The following is a 17,101-nucleotide window of genomic DNA, read 5'->3' on the forward strand; positions in this document are numbered from 1 at the left end:
AAATTTTATTTTTCACACATCTTACAGATGCTCCTGTAGAACCGCATCTTCCTACAGGGAAGTTCAGTCATGCAGGGGTTAATGTCTCTTCTTGCCACCTTCCTTTACAACTCAAAACTTAGGAACATGTGCACACTTATGCATGCAACAAACAAAGCCACTGCTTGCATTATAATCTCCTCAGGGACAGCCAACTGGGAAAGACAAATTTAGCAGTGTACTTCTGGCTTTTTACATAGTGTAATGCCATTAAACTCGACATCATGTAGACAATGAACATTACAACAAAATACTGATGCTGTTTATTAGCTGCCTGACTTTTTTGAGAGGAAGCACATGTCACATTTGTTTCAGACAACCGCATCGGGGTCCCACAGCTCTGATTAAATATGTATCCTTTGTTCAGCTGCATCGGAGTCAGTTTTGGCCTACATACGCGTTTCGTTAATATTTTAAATAGGAAAAACAACAAAGAGAGGAGAAATTAACAGTTGCTGAACTTCTCCAATTACTGCTAATCACATTTACACCCTGGGGTTTGCAGAATTAGAAATCAATTGGTGGCTTCCCCTTTCTGCAGCAGGCAGTAAATGTGACAATTTAGAAAAAGGACTAGAAGATATCTCAATTCAATGTAGATACCCTTTTAAATATCCCCCAGTGAATTTATTGCTTTGGTGTTTGATGTGACACAAAGACTATTCAGTATCATTTACTAAAATGATAAAGTGTTCTGTGTGATTGATATTGAAAAAACATGGTATCATTGTTTTTTATATATAAACATATTTTTCTTTCTATTGAACCCGAGGCACTCAGAAATTATATCCCAAGCCAAACTCTACAGTGAAATCTTGCTGGAACGTGTGATAGGCAAACACTCCTTCCTTTCAAGGTTATGAAAAATGAGTCCTATGAAACAGCCACACCAAATACGATGCTCTCTGGTTTTATGAAATGAAGAGCAATGAAGAGAAATGAAGTGTCTCATGGTGATTTAGCCACACCAAATTGGTAAGGGAGCTACTGTCAGTGTCACCTCGTGTGCGCTTTAATTGAAGAGTTTCCTCTTAAGCGTTTAGATAAACTCAAATTGGCCATGTACATGTTTTGAACATCATAAATGATGAACCAGCAGGGTCAAGCAGTCCAAAGCTGCTTATGATTTCTTAAGCTGGGAAAAGCCTTAGCAGGGGGCTGTCAAAGCACATCTTGCAGCGAGTGCATGTGAACGTACATGTGCTTAGACATGGCTGCAGAGCCGAGCTCATATCTGCTATTTCTAATGGAAGGTGCAAAGAAAGGAGGTCATCTGAGCAGAAATCAGTATTGGTGGGAGCGGTGGGGAAAGAATAACCGTTTTAATTGTCCCTTGAACATGCATGCAGCAGGTAGGATGAATGAATGTCCCTGGCAAAAGGCTGATATGGAGAAAAATCCACCTCTAACTGAACTTTTTGATTCTGAAAAATAGCACTGAAAGTCCGATGCTTTCTAAGGGAGTCTGCAGTCTGAAAGCCTTTTGCAAACTTAATCTGCATTTGTGGTTTTACTATCAACTGCAGTCAAGAAGCAGAGGGAACTGAAAAATAATGGTGAGATGAGGAGGAAAAAAGAGTTCACCAAACCTTTCCAAATATAAGATTCAGTTCACATTCACATTGGCTTTAAGCAAAAATTCCAGACAAGTTTTCTTCTTCATTTGAACTGATTCATTTGTTACTCAACGGTAAGACTGCGTTGTAAAGCTTCTCTTGCACTATTCCAAAACAAACAGGTCTGTTGTTAGCAAAATTCAGGGAGTTCATGCAACAAGCAATCTAATGAAGTATTCAGCCGCTATAGTTTTAGTACTATTTATGAAAAAAAAAATTGCTTAATGAGCAACAGTGACATCTCCAATATAATATGTATGACAAATATTGCTCTGCAGTTTAAGCAACACTTTTTTAGCAGGAGTGTTCTTTTTCTGAAGTCCAAGATTTTATGTGACCACTGGAAAAAAATATACAATTGACCTTTGGTGAACCTAGAGACCACTTAAATTTAAGAGATAATTTTAGAGAAGCAAAAATTTCATCATCTGACATAATATTTCCTTGAATCATGTAATTCTTTTTTTTCCTCTTGTGTGATACAAAGTAGTATTGTTTTGTCCTTAAAACCAAAACAGGATGATTGAAGAACCTTCTATTTGACTTTCCAACTGTAATTGAATAAACTGTCATTGAATATACCAAGAGAGTCTCTGTATTTAAGACTATACATCTGCTCAATGATAACATTTTAATAAAATGCATGGTTACGTGAACTTTTTTTTTTACTCTGTACAAAGAATAAATGAATCTCAGAGGAGATGCTAAGGCTAAGCAGTTTTCAGCTAATATGACTGAAAGTTCAGAGGCTTACCCAAATCTTACATAAATGACAATTTGTGTTTTGATCCTTGTAATGTCATGTCCACTTGTCCCTCCTTATAATTTTTAATTTAGGTCTTTTTCCTACTGTCTGTCAGTCAGATACGTCATCTGAAATTGCGGTGTGAACCTATCCAACAATATTAAAATTAATACGAGTGAAAGAATAGTGACAGGTTTCTTACATAAAAGAAGACTAAATACCAATGTTTTGCTAACCAAGTCTGCTTGTCAGTCCACATTAGCTATATCCATGATATTTGTTCACAGTATCATGGGGTTGGTACAGTCTAGCTTGAAATTTGGGTCAAGCTCTGTAGATATTTCACCTATATTTGTTGAAAGGTTCATGAACCTTTTGGTAAATTAACTTCAACCTGAGATTTCTTAGCATAACTTTGTTTTCCTAAGAAAAGTCTATTGGCTGCTTACTAAATCTTCATGTCTGATAATGTCAAAGATAAAGGGAAATCTTTTTTTGCTATGTTACCAATTCGTATCTACCTCATCTCTCACACCCCTGCATTGAATTCAGCTCAGGAGTCTGCATGAAACTGAAGTGATTCTTACTTGTGACAGTTTGTTGTTTTCTGGACCAGCCTTAAGATCACCAGCCACCACCACAGTCACCACTGGCCAGGTGGCTTACTGGCTGACTCAGCAGGATAGTACCACCTCAGGTGCTTGCGTTGCTGGAGAAATGGACAGATAATACTTTGCCATATATTTACAATTTTAGAGAGGGGCCTGGATCCATGGCATGATTTAATATGCATAGCTTTTATGCTGATTAGTAAGAACCTCTGTTTTGCTGCTTTATATAACAACTAAACACCTAAACCCAGTGCTTTGCAAAACAAATAACTAAATAAGAAGAGGGCATGTGCGGGACAAACTTTTCCTTCCACCTCAGTAACAGTATGGCATATTGCTTATAGGATGGGATCTCACCTAACTCTGGATTCAGTACGTAGTTGTTTTTAAGTCAGAGGCTGTCATTCTGTAATCACTGGAGAAAAATACACATCTCCAAAGGACATATCACCCAAAATCTCACAGATATTTTTCCAGGATGGGATGAATTGCTCCGTAAATGTGCTTCTCCTTCTTTTAGATGACCAAAAGTTGGGTGAAATGAATCAATGAATCTATGTAGAGGGGTTTTTCTTGCATTCCTGTCTTAGATGGGGCATTGTTGGTTTTGACTCTGGACATATATCCCGTGTTATGTCCTGAGAGCAGTGGGAATTTGGCCGTTCCCACCTTGGAACAAGAGTGCTGTAACTGGCTGCCAGTTGCTAAGGAGAAGCCTTTGAACTCATGGGCTTGATCCTGGAAACTGGCAGAAATCTGAATGAGTTCACAATCCCAATGGGAGAAACACTCTTTTATAAAGATTGGGTTGATGCCATAGCAGACCTTAGACATGATGACTATGTTTTTCTAATGAGCCTGCTATTCTCTCAGGAACCATATGAGTGAGTATTATGAGCCAATACTTTTATTTAGTAGTAGTCTTAGTATTTATATTTGTAATTGCAGGAAAGACATGGTCAAAACTTTCAGCTGACAAAAGAGAGAGCTGAGAAAGAGTTTTAACCAAAAATAAAGTGATTTTTTTCATTATCTTTAATCGCCATTATATCAATACAAGCTGATGTTTTGATCCCAATGAGTGTCTCTCTCTAATACTGCTGTCTCAGTTAGTGATATGATATCCCTGACCAGAGTTGGCACTTTGACAGGGTGTTTACATTCTTTTTGCAGGAGGTTCAAGAATGGCCAATAAATAAAACACGATTCGCTAAAAATCTTAAACTGACAGATTTTACAGACACTAACTTCACACACAATCAAAGCTAGGACACTGCATGGAGTATCAGTGATCCCCCTTTTTTCTCTTCAAACCTTTTGACCTATGCTTCTATTATTGTGATACACATCCCTCTCCTCTCCTTTGTAGATTTTTCTAGCTCCACCTATCTTGAGTGACTGCCTGAAGACACAGAGGGCATATAGACACTAAGCAATGGAGTGAAATACAGCTATACCTACTCCAGTGCCAACATGAGAGAGCACATCCCCAGGGTACAGGAACTCCATGAGGAGTGACTATATCTTACCCCACAACTGTCTTATTGAACAATTACAGATATATTTTATCATTTCTGATTTAAACGTGGCCAACTTTTGTGTCTGTGCTGCCTTGCATGAAGTAGATAGGCCCATTAAAAGATACAGTCTATATCCTAATCAGTTCATAGCCCAAACAGACGGGTCACATACAGGAATACTCTACCTTGCCCTCCTCCCTTTGTCTAGTCAACCTTCGCTTTCCCTCTAGCAAGCCAGGAAAAGATTTCTTGCTTGACTAATTAACTCTACATCATGCTCTACCATCACATCTTCAAGCTTGCCCCTTAAATACTATGTGCATGTTTGTGAGATAATGAGTACAGGTTTCAGATTCTCTGTATTTTCCAAGTGGAAAAAACTGAGATATAAAAATGTTACGGTTAGGATTTGCCTTACCTAGCTTTAAGCATCTTAGAGTTAGATCCCTGAGTTAGTCATTTTAGGCCACATTTTTTTTCAGAAGGCAGCTGCAGAAGTCAATTATTTGACATACCTTAGGGTGAGATGAATTATCTTCCCTCACTTTCATTAACTATAAAAATCTATTATTGCCAGAATATAAATACACACATGTATTGTGTACAGATAAAAATGTTATCAAAGCAAGTGTGTAACTGAAGTCACAGTTTATATTCCTTGACAGTATTTCAATGTAAGCAATTCCTCATCTGAAGTCTTTCTGTTAAATTTTAACCATCAGAGTTCTTCAGGTGCAAAAGGATACTTCTGAAATATATCGTGAAGCAGATGTAGTTTAACCCACCAGAATTAAGTCAATCCACATTATAAAGTAGGTGAGATATTTTTTAGATTTTCTTTTATTATTGTTAGCTACTACAAAGAACTGGAAACGTTGGTAGGTGCTTCACAGAAGATATGGAGAAAGCCCAGTCCTTGAATGAAGGTAGTTCCGCTCTAAATGATGAAAATACAATAAATAACTTATCTGTACTAGTAAATTAAACACATGCAGGACCATGTTCTGGCCAGGAGGGCAGATGTCATGAAGAACCTACATCCTTATTATTAAGCTCTTTTACCCTCCAAACTAGGGAGACCACCAGCTCACTTTTAGGAATTGCTCAAGGACAGTCTAATTCCCAAACTCACAATGTCACACCAGGGAAAATTCTAGCAATATACCAGTATAGATTTTAATAGTGACTTCGCTTATCCTAAATTTGCAGTATGATATCAAAGGAAAAGGTAAGTTAAAATATAAGTAGGATTTAGGAAGAAATTTCTTATCTAGGCAAATCATTCCAATATCCTTCACTAACAATTTAAATCCTTTTATCTCCGACACAGTATTTGAGGATAACTGTTACTGAAATACCTCTTGGAGATGAGGAACTTATCATAGGGACAGGATATGACCTCAAAAAGGAAGTCTGGAATTGAAGCCATATCTCTTTCAACACAAAAAGATGTTTTTAACCATATGACTTCCCTTCCTCTCACAGGCTTTCTTTAAATTCATTAGCAGAACCAGGAACTAGTCACTCTTGAGACAGAGCATACCCAGACTAGATTGACCACCAGTCTAAATATGTATGAAAACAAAAGGAGACGGGAGAATAATGCAAAGAGAAATATGGGAACTGGAGAATTTATTACTAGAAAGTGAGTAGAGTATGATGTGAAGGCTAAGAAAAGATCAGAGAGCTGTAAGGGTAACTGGTTCAATAAGAAAGAAAAGATTAGTAAATTCAGTATCCTTGAGGATATTGGAGTTGTTGCAACAAGAGATCAGTATATAGACAAGTAAGTAGCGTTACTGACGGAAAAGAATAAAAAGAAAAGTATGGGGAAAAAAAGATGCAGAGGAGCTATTGACTGTTTTCCTTGAGCATAACAGTAACTGAAAACAAGAGTTCAGTATTCGGTCAGAGGTTAAAATAGTTGACTTCGGAGAATCATAGTCTTGTCTTTTTTTTTTTTTTTTTTTTTTTTTTTTACCTAAAAGTGTTAATTGGTAAAAATATTTTCTAGAACAGCACCTTCAAAGCAAAGGATGTAAAACATTTGCAGGCCACTAGTACAAAATTCCAGGAGGTGTTGTCTTCATATCACAAATCTAGACCAAAAAACCACAGCATTCAGATACGCAGGGATAGAAATACAACATGTAGTTTAGAGAGATGTTCAAGCATGACAACTCCACGAGTGGATGATTTTAGGAGTGAGTTCTTGTGAACAAATTACAAGACCAAAATTATTCAAGAAATATATTTTGTGTCCTGATCCAGAATGCATTGATTTCCTTCCCTTAACTACAGAGATTTGGATTAGGTGGTGGATGAAATAATTTGAATCCCTTTGCAAGTAACTCCTGAATAAGGAAATGAGATACAATTCTCGAGATCGCTTGTTACAAATTATTCATCCAAACCTACTTAAAATCTAATAAGGCACCCTTAAATCAACACTAGACTTGTTTAACTGGAGACCTGAATTTAGATGACTTCCAAGTTTCTCTAATGTTCAACTTCATTAGAAAGCAGGGTGATAATGAAAATGAACTGATGATGAAAATTCTCTTCTTTTTTTTTCCTACAGCTCAGTTATCTGTTGGATAAGATGATCACTGATTGCTTTGAATAAATAAAAAGAAAGATGGGGAGCCAAGAAATGGTTTGCTGAATGTGAAGCGTAGAGGTAAACCATACGTCAGATCTGCACAGGTTGAAGTGATCACTAAAAAGCACTCAGACTGCACCTTGATCAGAAACTTACAATACTTACACGGATGGGTTAAAGAGCTTCAAAGCAGGCTATGGAGGAGGAAAGTAATGTTACCTAACACTTTGGAGACCTGGACTGCGGTGAGAAGAGACTTAAAAGTTAATCCTTGGTGCCTCGGTACCTTCACTCCTTTCTGCAATATATTTTTCTATAAATGTGTACTTGCAAAGGGAAAGAAGGGACTGGCTGATTGTTTGCTTGAATAGCTTGAAGGCATTTGTAAAAGTTTCCTGAAAAAATTAATATTGGAGCTTCCAGCTGCTGTAGCTCTTTCTGTTTCCTTGTTCAAGGGTTGTGCCAGAAAACTAACTGCACCATCCCCTTCAAAAGCAGGTGCAACAGCCTGACAGCAATCCAATAAAAATCCTATTAGCTGTGTCTCCATGACACTCGTGGTATCCATGGGACCCACAATATCTTTAATGCAGACAATAAATCCAGACCATTTCCTCCTTCAATTGCTCCCAATATGGCTCCACTCCTAGCACTGCTCAGCTAACCTTTTGTTGCTACATTTTCTCATGAATGCTGAATCACTCTCTAATCTTTACAATGAAACAAGTGGAGTCCCCACTAAGTGAAACGCATCAGTTCGGTTTAGTTACCCAAGCACAATTGCATCCAGGTGCATTGCTGTGGATTACAACCAGCAGAGACTCAGCACTGAGAGAGCTGTAAAAATATCAGTTCCATGTCTTCAAAGCTTAGGGAAGGCTTTGTAGCAATTGCTGTCCGACCAAAACATCCCAGATTAACCCTAAAGTGGCCAGAGCAGAGAGTATATCACTTGGTGAAAAGGATATCGATGGGAGGATAAAAGGCATACAGTGAGTTAAAATAAAATGGTGTGAAATTGAAGCCAGGAGAGCAGGTTAACCAAAGATGTCGTAAACAATAGCAAAACAAGGACAAACACACAAAGGAGGTGATTTGACAATCCCTAGACTTTTCAGACCTCTTAGGAGCTGTGGATACTCATGGAGATTCACTGAATTTCAGCTTTGTTAATCACAGCGGCTAAATCCAATCCATGAGTTAACTATTTGTAAGAGGATCTGGGATGGTTCAGCATTGCTAAATGAAAAGCAAATTTATGGGTTGAACCAACATCTGCTCCTAATCTAGCTACCTATGCATGGCTCTGTGGCCACTCTCAAGGTAAGCCTCAGCTCCTTTGCTAACAGAGGAGTCCCAGCAAGTGTAGCCCAAGCACACCACTGTTAAATACACCACTGGCTTCCTCCATTTGTAAATCCTAGGGTTATCTGCATGGCAGCTGTGTATGGCTACGAGATGGGTGGGAGGCAGAGCCTGCCATCCTTAAAGACCATGAGATCTTCCAGAGGCTGCTTTTTCAGCACAGTAAATGGTTACCCTCCATCCCAGCAGATCTTGAAGACCCAGCATTTGAAGATTTGCTGTGATGAAAAGTCAAATTGCAGTTAATTGCAGTCTCTTGCCACCTTCTCAGAAAGTTTAAAGTGAAGAGTTTTGAGGGAATGAGTTTGATCTCTGTGAATATATGAAAGCTCACTCTGTAGAATAAGCAAGTTTTAATGTAATAAAAGAACTGATAAGTGATTGTGAATGACTAAGCTAAAGGACAGGAATACACATAGATATGTTATTTAAAATTCTGTGCACTTTGTTGTGATTTAGACTACCTCTTTAATTAGTTTTTACGGCTGGCTGGTTAGAATTGCACATTGTTTATAGACCTATTTCCGTGCAGGTTTTGTCATATGATCCAATTTTGAGGGGAACTAAATAACTTTAGTGCTCTCATTCCAATACATTTACAGCAGCAGCCAGTGCTAGAACTGTGAGTGAGAGGAGACTGGAGGACCTCCTTGTGGTGTGGGTGTATATTCCCCCTAACAACCTCCCTGGTGTAATAAGCTATAAGGCTTACTATATACGGCCAGTGAAGTTGTCTCTGTGTGACTGTACACACATGAGCCATGAACTTTCTTGCAGCAAAGGCTGCCCTGTAGCTTCTTACTCTGTTGTCATCTAAAACAGAACGTAGAACCTGCAAGAAGGACATCATAAGCCTGCTTGAAAATGAGTGAAGAGCTGGCATTGTTGGCTGGCTCATATGTTCTGTTTGAATATATATACCTGTGCTTAGAGTGCAAACAAGATAGACACTGCAGCTCATTTGCGAAAACGAAATCTTACCCAGATTCTGAAAGGAAATGTGACTATCTGTCAAGTCAATGTGACCGGCTGTAAGATGGACTAACTTGCTGGTTTTACGGACTGAATTAATAAAGATGAAGAAAGAAAAGAAAGAAAGAAGAAAGAAAGAAAAAGAAGGACTTAAAATTTGCACGTAATTTGCATAGGAGTTCAGAATTAGGGTTACACGGAAGACTTGAGCTTTGGTGCTTACTAAGTTCTAAGTTTGACATCATGATTATTACAACATTAAAATAGTCTTTTAATGTTGTAGTAACTAGTGGACTAGGCTGTCTAAGCATACAAGGGGACAGTCTCAATCCCAAGGGACCTTACAAGTTGGAACAGACAGTCGGAGGGACTGAAGAGTAAGAGGGATGCCAACAGCCTTAGGTGGATACAAAGATCCTCACTTTGCTAAAGTGCTAGAAGACATTGCCTGTGGAGTAGAAGACCATATCAGATGTTCTTGGTCAGATGTTCATGTTTCTCATATTGCCAATAACCACCTCAAAAAATCCTTTCCGAGGATGTGAAGGGTTCCACGTAAAACAAATATATTTCCTGCCCATCCTTCTGTTAGGATGTTACTCCTGAATTCCTCCTTATCTGGAGCTTCTGTTGTTTCCAGTCAAAATTTATTTGCAGTCAGCTCATACACGTCTGTGTAACCGTTGTCCTTTCAGTTCTCCTTCTTTGTTCCCTAGAGACTGCAGCCGTTTCCCCTTCCACCTTTGTTTTTGCTGTGCTAAACAGTCACATGAGCTTTCATCTCCACTCATTAGGTAGTTCCTCTTCTGGTGACAGCTCCTCCAGTCCTTTCGCTAGTCCTGAAGTCTATCTCTGCATTGCTTTCAAACTAGAAAGCCTCTCTTGTTCATGGATAGCCCACTGCAGACTAGGCTACACTAACATCTCGAACTTAGTGCAGTCTACCTGCACCTTTTCTGGGATTCATCTCAGCTTTTAGGGAAGGTGTCTCCATGCTCCTCTAGCTACAGCATACACTCTAGATATCAGGGAGGTTAGAAGAAAATGAAGGAATTTGTATTGGAAGCAAAGCTAATAGGATGTCAATGCCCAACAGAGAAACAGTTTCACTTTTTATTATCTTTACAGATAACAATATATTATTGGTGAAATCCAGAAGAGAACTGAGGAGGTAAGAGGCTAAGCCTCTTCCTGATAGCCAGCTGAGTAGTGCAGTTGGGCATCTCCAGACTGAAAGAGGAAACGATGTATCGTTTCCTACCTGTCTCTCATTAATAAGCATATTAGGTTTCCCCATATCAATCAAAAACATTAGGTAAGATCAGTGTTTGCTCAGGGTTTGTGCAATATGGGCCACTCTCATGCTGTCTTAATAGTACAAACAGACATGTGGGTAGGTGGCAGGTTTTTTTCCTCTATAGTTACTATGCGAAATGCTTTGAGAAACTTGGGGATGCAAAGGATTTAAAAAATGTAAAATATTTTTACTAAGATATAGATACAAAAATTAATTCATTCATATCTTCCCACCCTGCACAGATATCAGCAATACCTTAATGCTGTCATCTTTAATACAGTGCTTAATTATCACAGAATCACAGAATGGTTTAGGTTGGAAGGGACCTCTGGAGATCATCTAGTCCAACCCCCCTGCTCAAGCAGGGTCCTCTAGAGCATATTTCCCAGGATCACGTCCAGGCGGGTGTTGAATATCTCCAGCGAAGGAGACTCCACGACCTCTCTGGGCAACCTGTTCCAACACTGTGTCACCCTCACAGTCAAGAAGTTTTTTCTCAGGTTTAGGTGGAACTTCCTGTGTTTCAGTTTATGTCCATTGCCTCTTGTCCTGTTTTTATGCCCATTGCCTCTTGTCCTGTAATTATGTACAAATTTAAAAAAACCTCTTTGTTTATAGAGCTTTGCAAAAGCTGTATGATAATAATCAAATGTCAGTTTCTGACAATTTACAGTCCCATTATCAACCATCCTGATGGTTTTTGAAGTCCTCCTTCAAAAACCTCCCTTTCCCTCCTTCCCTTTCATAGTTGGCTTCTCATAATCCTATTTTTTCCCAGGAATGAATATCCCCAACAAGATGCTTGCTCAAACACCTTGCCAAATATTCTTCCATACCAGTTTTTATTAGTATTTTGATTCCTTTGGGCTTCGTATAATCCCAAGATGCACAACGTTCCAGGTCAAGTGCGTAAGTTCTCACTAAACTTGTCTCTCTCGTGTTGTTCATATCTACACTTATGCTTTGCGGCATTCAAATAATGACATATTTGTGCTCTTGTGCTCTGCTTGCACTGCAATGTTGTTTCCCCTCATCGTCCTCGCCTGTGCTTGAATGACAGAAAGACGAAAAGCAGACGAATTAGTAAATGCAGTCTGAAGCCATAGGTCTGTTACAGGAGGCTCAGGTGGGTGGCTGAGCCATCCACGGAGCATCTTGACACTTTGGTCCCCACAGCACTCCACGCTACAGGAAAAGGTTCAAGGTGGCAGTTGAACCACCTGTCACTTATGAATGGGTTCACAATTAACAGCCCAGAGCAAATAACAAAGTTTAATATGCGTCACCAGCAGTAATAGCAGTTGAGAACTAGCAATGACAATAATAACATGCAGTTAATTAATCAACAACTCTACATTCAAACTCCACACATAACAGGACTGGTTACAATATTTGCAAGCACATGTATGTGTATATACATGAGCTCGGATCGGTTCACTTTGGGGTATGATGTCGCCGACTGATGACGTGAGGGAAAAGGTGCCTGGTGGTTGCGCTGGAAGGTGCGGGGTGGGGGGAGAAGGAGGAAGGGACAAGCAGGCCATGCCCGGAGAGGGGGGTGCCGCTTCAAGCCCGAGGGCTCCTCAGCAGGCCGCAGCGGGCGCAGCGTGCCGCCGCCACGGGCGCTCCGAGGGCGAGCAGGCCGCAGCCGAGGCGGTGGGCCGCTTCGGTTATTACTCCCTGGAGGGGGGCGTGCTCGTGTGTCCGCCGCCCTCAGTGGCTGGGGCGGGGGGATCCCCAGCTGCCTGACCCGGCGTCCCAGCTGCCCGCAGCCCGCCGGGGAGCAGAGCTTCCCTCGGGGCGGGGGAGCCTTGGGAAAGGCTGCCTGGCGCCTTCGAGCCTGGAAAAAGGCCGCCGAGGCTGCTTCGCCCCCCGCCGCGTCAGTGACTTCAGCTCTCTTCTTCTCCCCTCCGCCAGCGCCAAAAGCCGCCGCTGGGCTCGCGTGCGCCCCTGTTATCCCTCTCCCGCCTGGGGACCGCAGGCAGGTAATGCGCGGCGACCGGTGGCGTTGGTCTAGACCCCGCCGGTGGCGGTGCGCTGCCACCCCCAGCTGTCCTGGGCAGCTGCGGGCAGCCGCCGCGCAGCCCCGCCTTCCTGCTGGAACATTCCGCGTGACTGACAGCTACCGGCTCCCAGGGCACCTGGCAGCCCCCAGACTGCGGCGGCCGGAGGTCTCCGCCGCCTAACCGGCGCCACAGAAAGGACGGGGTGACTGGCACCTTACACCCCTTGTTCGATAAAACCCGTTTCCCTCACTTTTCCCTCAGACCAAACCTTCCACGACGGAGTCAAATATTTTTATCTCTGGAATAAAGAGAGGGCAACGTAACTTTGTCAGTAGGCCAGATGCTGCGTTGTTTAACCATTAAGCACTATAGCCTTAACTACTCAGGGAAGACGAGGCTCATCAAGGCCCCCAGTTAGCACGTCAGGGTACTCAAAGGCTCTTTCAAATAACACCCATATGGCCTTCCTCTTGGCAGGTCAGTACTGGCCTCCCAGCAAAATGCTGTGGGATCGAGCTCCACTTAACTGGGGTTGACACCTTTATTCAAAAAGTCTCCAGGGCAGCGATGTATCATCCAAAGAAGATTAATTATTTAAAAATTCACTTCAGATTGGAAAAACATGGATGGAATGCCTCCTCTGACAGAGGGTATTTGAACTCACAGGCGTCATGAAAACAACTGAAAGACTATTTTCACTTTTATTTGTTCAGGGTGTTCTTGCTGACCCCCTCCCTCAGACAAATATATTTTGGTCACTTTACTTTCACCATTGTATTATTCTCTTCCCTTGACATCCGTCTAGCTCATCGAACACCACATGGATGTCTGAAGCCCTTGGATCCATCCTGCTTCATAATGCAAGTTCTTCTGGCTTGGTAGGTACATGCAGTCAGGTCTGGATTATCTTCCTGTTCAGGGTGGAGGGTCTAGGTCTGGCAGTCAGGGCATATGAACATAACATAAGAATGTAAGCATCACTATAACAGGTCAGACTAAAGGGTCATCTGGCCCATTATATTATCCGTACTAGCATTAACAGCAGATGCTTAGGAAAGGAATTTATGTCTCAGTAAGGAGACAGTGGAACAGGATCCTCCACTTGGTATATCCTCCTATTTCCGTCATCTTACGGACTGCACAAGCAGCAGCTTGTTTCTCAACAACCGTATTTGATAATTAGTATCCGACCTCCACAACATGTTCGGGCAGTAAATTAATAGCTTAACAATGCATTTTATTACAAAGTAATTCTTCATATTGACTTTAAACCTACTGCCTGACAGTTTTATTCAGTGCCCTCTGATAGTTTTTTTTAATTGTTAAAAAGCCTAATTATTATTTACTATGTGTTTTCCCTATAACATTCAACATTTTACAGATATTAGTCACAGTGCACCATCAACCCAGTTTTCTCATTTTAAAGCTATTAAGACCACGGTCTAGCGTCTCCTCAAAAGTCAGTCTGCACCTCTGTACGTTTGCACTGTTATTCTTTTATACCCATTCTGACACTGATTCCAAAGGTAAATAATCCATGGATGCATACAATAACATACTAGTTTTTCCTTCCTTTTTTCCTAGCATTTTCTAGTACTCAATTCACATTTTTTGCAACTTCTGAACATGAGATGTTATTATCATTGTTGTTCAATGGTAACTCCAAAATCTTCCTCTTGAGTGGTAATTCATCTTTGTGCTTGTACTATATAGACTTTTTTTTCCTCCTCTCTAAATGCATGTACTTTTAATTTATCTACAAAAGGAGTTGTTCAGCTTATGGCACAAGAAAATTTCTGATTGTGGGGAGAAGTTCTAGCCAAAATGCTTCTCAGTGACCAGAAATATTTCTACAGCTGAGCATAGCATTCCTCATTGTCCTAGCTGAGGCACTGCATAATTAGCCAAAATGTAAACCCCATGCAGTTTTTCAAATTTCAATGCATTCAAGCTGTTGTTGATCTTGTTAGCTATTTTCCCAAGGTCATTAAAATGTTGTGGTGGGAAGGAAATGTCCAATAGAATCTAGAATTCTCCTTTTAATCTCATTGTTGAAACAGCACCAAGCAACCCTCTCTCTCTCTCTGCCTTTGGACAAAGACCAAAATCAGTGCTAATTCCTTTGGTTAAGTGTTTACAATTATGCTGCCCATTAGACACAGTTTTCAAGGTCTTTTTGAGACCTGCTGTGAGCTTCAGCAGAAGTATGAGAACATATGGTCAGATTTTCCGTTAGAGATTTTGTTCGCGCTTGGAAGTTCTTTTTATGGAATTTCATAGAGAAATACTCCCTTATTTCTTTAGCAATAGGGAGGAAAATTAGCCTTCTGAAGGGGTTCCTCTACCTCTCTCTCCTTCTTTGCATGCCTGACTTGAAGTCCGGTGGAAGGTCCTCTAAACCACCCCCTGATCCCATAGGGGGGGATGCTATACATGACCAGAACTGCTTCTGCTATACCAGAACAATAATATTTGCTTTCTGAGCATCATCTTGAGACAGAGCTTTGAATGAGAATGCTCATTGAATATGAGAAGATCACAACAGAGAAGTCATCTGAGGAAAATGAATTCCATCACTGACTGAAAGTTAAAAGGGGTCTGATTACATTCGCTGATACACTTTAATCACACAAGCTGCTAAGCTATCCAGCAGGGATATTTCCCTCCATTGCATCAACTGTTCCTCTCAGAGGGTGAACTTGACAGAGCAATTCAAGCCTTCATCACTTTTTGACTGGGTTATTCCTGTGCATTCTTAATGCACCCATATTGACTTTTCAAAAGAACTGTTGGAGTGCTATAAACACTTCCACTACTCCCAAATAAAAACTGTGGTGCAGTTCCTCTCTCCTGACTGAAGATATCTGTAGCATCAATATCCGTCTGTACTAGTTATCTAGGTTCACATTACAGACAAAAGAAATCTAACCCTATTATCAACAGTATTCAGGTGCAAATTCCTCTGACCCCGTTTATGAAGAGATGAATTACACCACGAACTCCATTCTGAGTCCATAGAGTGACTAAATCTCCATGAAGTATAACAGGAACCTGGAATCTAAACTCAGATGGACACCCCTGCATGATAGACACCTCGAGTCAAGTAAGAGAAGTTGCAACACCCGTCTCCAAACACAATCTCACCTCCTGTGAAAACACAAGATTGTGATTTAAGGGTGGAAATTTCTGACCTTCAGTCCCGAAGGCAGGACACGGGAAGGGGTGAGCAGAGATGAGACTGAGGTTCAGCTCTTTCTGTCCCTGTGACACATAGCATTTCATCTGCTCTGTAACAAGCACATTACTTGCAATCCCCCCTTTTAACAAATGCCTAAGTAAAAGGGACCGATCTCACAGCAGGCTTGATGTGTGGCTGAATACAGGCCGCAGGTACACTGAGGAGCCAAGGCTTCCCTTTGAGGAATCCCTGCTTTCTTAAAGTTGGCTTTAGAAAGGTTTATTTTAACTACCAGCCAATAGCAATAGTAGTTTGAATTATTTGGACATACATGAGTATTTAAAGGATTTCTTTAACAAGTGTAAACTATGAAATGATTTATACAACAAATGGAAGCAGCCAGATGTATATTTCCTCTGTTTATCCAATTTACTCACTGTTCCCTGAAATTTGTTAATAATCAAGTCCTATTCCTTTTCCTCTTCCCATATGCCCCATTACTAACAAATAATGAGACTTTAATACTTTAATTAATAACTTCTGGTAAGTCATTTATCATAACATTAAATAGCATAAAGAGCTAATTAAGCTGCTCAGTGAAATTCCACTCTGACAGATGCCTACCTGTTCATATGTAAGTCACCCAAATTCTTAAGAAATTGCTAAGCCTCTGAAACATTTTCCCTTAAATAGCAGTCCTGTTCTCTTTCTTTTTTTCCCCCAAGAATGCTGCAGTCATAAATAAGGCTGAATGAGCTCAGAAGAAAGCAACTGCTGAGCAAATTAGTGTTTGTAAAATAAAAATGCTATCCAACCTTTTCTTCAGAACACAGTGTTAGATTCAGCTTCAAACACCAGGAAGCGAAATTTGGCAGCATCCTTATGGTGCTCTGTTTCAAATAAGATCAATTTGAGGGCAGGTTTGTAAGCCAGAATCTCACAACTTCAGCTTTATGAAGCTTTATGGTGCTTCTGTATTTCCTTTTCTTTTAACCTGAAATTCTTTTTTCCGCTTTCAAAATCAACAAACTCAGAAGGGAATCCCATGCAATTCTTCCTATTAATGTACCAAAGCAATCCCTTCTGCTTCATAGCTTAAGCTAATCTTTAAGTATTTGGAGTTAAGGAGGAAAGACTCCTCAGGGCTATT

At 40.6% G+C, this 17,101-nt stretch overlaps 1 long non-coding RNA gene across 2 annotated transcripts in view; it reads left to right on the forward strand.

Annotated features, from left to right (window-relative positions):
- Window positions 1-8,840, forward strand: part of LOC138064797 (uncharacterized) — a 30,725-nt gene extending 21,885 nt beyond the window's left edge. For both annotated transcript variants that reach the window (XR_011138050.1, XR_011138051.1), the window contains exon 4: window positions 7,113-8,840. This is a non-coding gene — a long non-coding RNA (uncharacterized lncRNA). The remainder of the gene's footprint in view (window positions 1-7,112) is intronic.
- The last annotated feature ends 8,261 nt before the right edge of the window (window positions 8,841-17,101 follow it).

This window comes from Struthio camelus, chromosome Z (assembly GCF_040807025.1).
Source record: "Struthio camelus isolate bStrCam1 chromosome Z, bStrCam1.hap1, whole genome shotgun sequence".
Taxonomy (NCBI): domain Eukaryota; kingdom Metazoa; phylum Chordata; class Aves; order Struthioniformes; family Struthionidae; genus Struthio; species Struthio camelus.